General features: G+C 40.6%; 1 pseudogene across 1 annotated transcript; it reads right to left on the reverse strand.

Moving 5' to 3' along the window:
* Positions 1-239: 239 nt before the first annotated feature.
* Positions 240-1236, reverse strand: LOC311585006 (glyceraldehyde-3-phosphate dehydrogenase-like; annotated as a pseudogene). The gene has a single exon. The product of its transcript is annotated as a glyceraldehyde-3-phosphate dehydrogenase-like (transcript).
* Positions 1237-4404: the final 3168 nt, after the last annotated feature.

A 4404-nucleotide genomic window follows, 5' to 3' on the forward strand; every position in this document is an offset into this window, starting at 1 on the left:
TGGTGGAAAATGCTTTTATTTTATTTTATGTTATTTTTTGTAGGTACAGTGAACTTTATTGATGGTATTCAAGAGAGTAGGGCTCCCTGGGTCCCTCCCATTATTCTGGGGGGTCTAGGATGGAAACTTTTAGGAAGGATGCTCAGTGTCAGGGGCTCAGTTGGAACAAGGACTCCTCAGCAGCCTAGGGCCCCTCTCTTCCTCTCATGTCCTTGCTGGGGTGGGTGGTCCAGGGCTTCTTACTCCTTGGAGACCATGTAGGCCATGAGGTCTACCTCCTTCATGATGTAGCTATATTCATTGCCATATCAGGAAATGGGCTTTACAAAGTTGTCATTGAGGGAAATGCCAGCCCCAGCATCAAAGGTGGAAGAGTGGAGTTGCTATTAAAGTCTCAGGAGACAACCTGGCCCTCAGTGTAGCCTAGAATGCCCTTTAGTGGGCTTTGGATGCCTGCTTCACCATCTTTTTGATGCTATCATACTTGGCAAGTTTCTCCAGTCAGCATGTCAGATCCATGACAGTCATGTTGAGGGTAGAAACACAGAAGGCCATGCCAGTGAGCTTCCCGTTCAGCTCTGGGATGACCTTGCCCACAGCCTTGGCAGCACCAGTGGATGCAGGGATGATGTTCTGAATAGCCCCACAACCATCACACCACAGCTTTCCAGAGGGGCCATCCACAGCCTTCTGGGTAGCACTGATGGCATGGACTGTGGTCATGAGTGCTTCCATGATGCCAAATTTGTCATGATGACCTTGGGCAGGGAGGGCTAAGAAGTTGGTGATGCAGGAAGCATTGCTGATAATTGTGAATGAGTTGTCATCCTTCTCACCGTTCGCACCCATCACAAACATGGGAGCATCGGCAGAAGGGGCAGAGATTATAACCCTTTTGTGCCCTCCACACACACACAGTCAAGTGGGCCCCAGCCTTCTTCATTAGACTCCACAAGATACTCGGCACCAGCATCGCCCCATTGATACTATCGCTCTTGGATCTCGCTCCTGGAAGGTGGTGATAGGCTTCCGGTTGATGACAAGTTTTCCGTTCTCAGCCTTGACTGTGTCATTGAACTTGCCATGGGTAGAGTCATATTAGAATGTGTAGACCATGTAGTTGAGGTCAATGAAGGGGTCACAGATATTAACAATCTCCACTTTGCCAGATAAGAAGCAAGCCCTGATAACCAGGCGCGCAGCATGGCCAAATGCGTTTACTCCAACCATCACCATTGTGTCAAGAGTGAGGCTAGCACTGCACGAAAAGATGCTGCTGTCTCTGAAACAGGGAGGAGCAGAGAGCTGGAAAGTGTTTTAAGAGAAACTGTGCATATTCTCATATAACTAAGACTTCAAATGATAACGAAAGCTGATAAACAGCAATTTAAATGATAAAAATCTATCTCATCTCTTTCCCATCATGGGTTTTTGAGCACTGTTGATAGCCAGTTGATTATCCATTTATAAATAATATGTTATGGATACTTTAGACAGGTAAGACTTATGAAATATTATTTACACACCCATACAATCTCATGTCTAGTAATACCTTAATAACTGGATTAGCTTTTGCTTGTGTTTAATAATGATGCAATCAATCCAAAACAGGCTTAGAGAAAAACAGTTGACATTTATTTCAGTTTGTTAGAAGTAAGAGGTTGTAGTCAATTTCAAGAAATATTGATGCCTGGTGTAGTAGCACATACCTTCAACCCTAGTTCTTAGAGGCAGAGGCAGGTAAATGTGTGAGTTTGAGGCTCTCCTGGTCTGCATAGTAAATTTCAGTCTAGCCAAGGAAACCTAATGAAACTCTTTCTGGGAAAAAAAATAAGAGAATTAACATTGTTTTGTTTTGTTTTTTGTTTTTGTCTTAAAAAGAAAATCCTAATCTACAAAATGACTTTAGAAGAATGGCACAAGCCTAGGAGAGCATTTATTTGCTGTCTACTTTGTGATGAGTATTTTTCCATGCTATTCAAATAAATATATGTGTCCAAAGAAATGTTTATATTCCAATAGAGTCTAATTAAATACCTAATCCTCTAGATGCCATAGCACATACCTGGAATCTCGGCAATAGGGATCCTGAGAAGCCATATGCAGACCCTATATCCATCAATCTATCAGTCCATCAGTCAATTAATAGGGTTGGGGCAATGGATCAGTGGGTGAAATGTTTGCTGAAGAAGCCCGAGGACCAGATTTGGACCCTCCACACCAACATAAAAGTTGCCACCTGCAATCCCAGCACACAAGAGGCAGAGACAAAAGGTTCCTAGAGCAAGATGGCCAGCTAGACTAGCCAGAATCAGCAATCTCTGGCATCAGTTACTCAGCATGAAAAATATAAAGTGAAGGACACCTGAGGAAGGTGTCCAATGTCAACCTCGGGCTCTCCCTCCCCCTTCTGTCCCTCCCTCCCTCCCTCAATTCGTCCTGCCCCTCCCCCCCTCTCTAATTCTCTTTCACATACACACATGCACAAATGTGAATCCATATGCACATAAACACACATACATACATAACACAAACTTATACACGTTTTTTAAAGAATAAAATGTATTAAACTATTTCTGAATAAGGAGCTACTATTTTAGATATATACATTTTGGAACTGAAATACAATTTTGGAGAACTCAGAGAAAGGGGTAGCTAACCCACCCTGCAAAGGATGAGAGAAGACCCCGGGCTCAAGAATGAAATTGGGCTGCAGAGAAGGAAAGGGAGCAGAAGAGCCCATAGTCACAGAAGAACAGAGGTACAGGCGTAGTCGAAGCCTAAACACAGTAAGAAGAAGGCTGTGTGTGTGGTTTGTTTAAATATTTTATAAATTTATTCATATTACATCTCAATTGTTAGCCCATCCCTTGTATCCTCCCATTCCTACCTCCCTCCCATTTTCCCCTTACTCCCTTCCCCTATGTCTGTGACTGAGGGGACCTCCTCCCCCTGTATATGCTCATAGGGTATCAAGTCTCTTCTTGGTAGCCTGCTATCCTTCCTCTGAGTGCCACCAGGCCTCCCCATCCAGGGGACGTGGTCAAATATGAGGCACCAGAGTTCATGTGAAAGTCAGACGTCACTCTCCACACAACTGTGGAGAATGTCCTGTCCGTTGGAACTCTGGCAGTGTGTTTAAGAGAAAGCTGAGATAATGAAACTGAAAAGGAAGAGAAGACATCTTTGGTTTTTTTCCTGAACACAAAGCCCTACACACTCCAAATAAAAACACAGCTTTGGGAGACTGGTTAAGCAAGATTTGCATGTTTTGTCACTAGAAAAGATTTTTTTTATTCATAGAAATACAAGGTTTTTTAAATGACTGATTACTAAAGTACACAAATGTCACTGAGGAAAACAGATCACCCTGAACTGATCTTGTGAGAGAACATGGAGGGCTACTTGAAGAACCCCCTGCAGGAGGACTTCACACCCCTCATCTTCGTACGCAAAATCTACTTCTAGATTTTGACGTAATATAATCACGTTAGGGTATGCTAAAAAAAGCTCTGATAAGACAAAGGATTTAATGTGATTCAAGTTCATCAAAGAATCACAGCAAAAGGAAAAGAGAAAATACCTAAGTATCCTACCATAGAGAACTAGAACAGTAACTGGTGATTCTTACATTAGTTATACGCCGTAATATGGTAGAAAACAGTGCATACCACTTAACTTTAGGCTATAGAAGCAAACATACTTAATTAAGTATATAAATACAATAAATGTATAACATATGTGTGCATATATTTTACCCAGAAGTATTTGTACCGAAAACTTGCCAATTTTCAAAACTTAAATTTGTTTAATTTTATCTTTATTTTTTCTTTTATCTTTCTAGCTTTTTGCAACACTTGCTAATTTCATAAACATAAAAACTTCTCTAAAACTGAAATGAAGACCATAATATGTAAATAAATATTAAGTAAGTAAAAAATAAATAAAATAATATTAAGTATACTAAAAAGTAATTCCACCTCACCATGATAAATTCTCTGTTAGTCAATGTTTTTACTGCAGACTGGGCCCTGTAGACTCCACAAGGTCATTACCCACATACCATTCATCAAAATGGATGTCTAAAATATCTTTCTATTTAATATTGCCTCAAAGGAATTTGGCAAAGTGCCAGCTTGAATGCATTATTAAGTATATTCAGGGGAAAACTCTTTTGATTTTTATAAGTCAACTTCTAAAGACAATGAAAATGGATATCACAGCATTCTCAAGTAATTTATAGTCAGCTTGATTCTAGTCAATGGTAACTTGATGGCCCTTACATTAACCATGCCCAGGCAATCACTCTCAAGGGGCTACCTCCTTTGAATTTGACTCATGGGAAGAACATTGTCTAAATATTTTCAATTCATATGACCACTTTATTTGTTTAGATAAGAGATC

This window comes from Acomys minous (genome assembly GCF_964271855.1).
Source record: "Acomys minous genome assembly, chromosome: 15".
Classification (NCBI taxonomy): Eukaryota; Metazoa; Chordata; class Mammalia; order Rodentia; family Muridae; genus Acomys; species Acomys minous.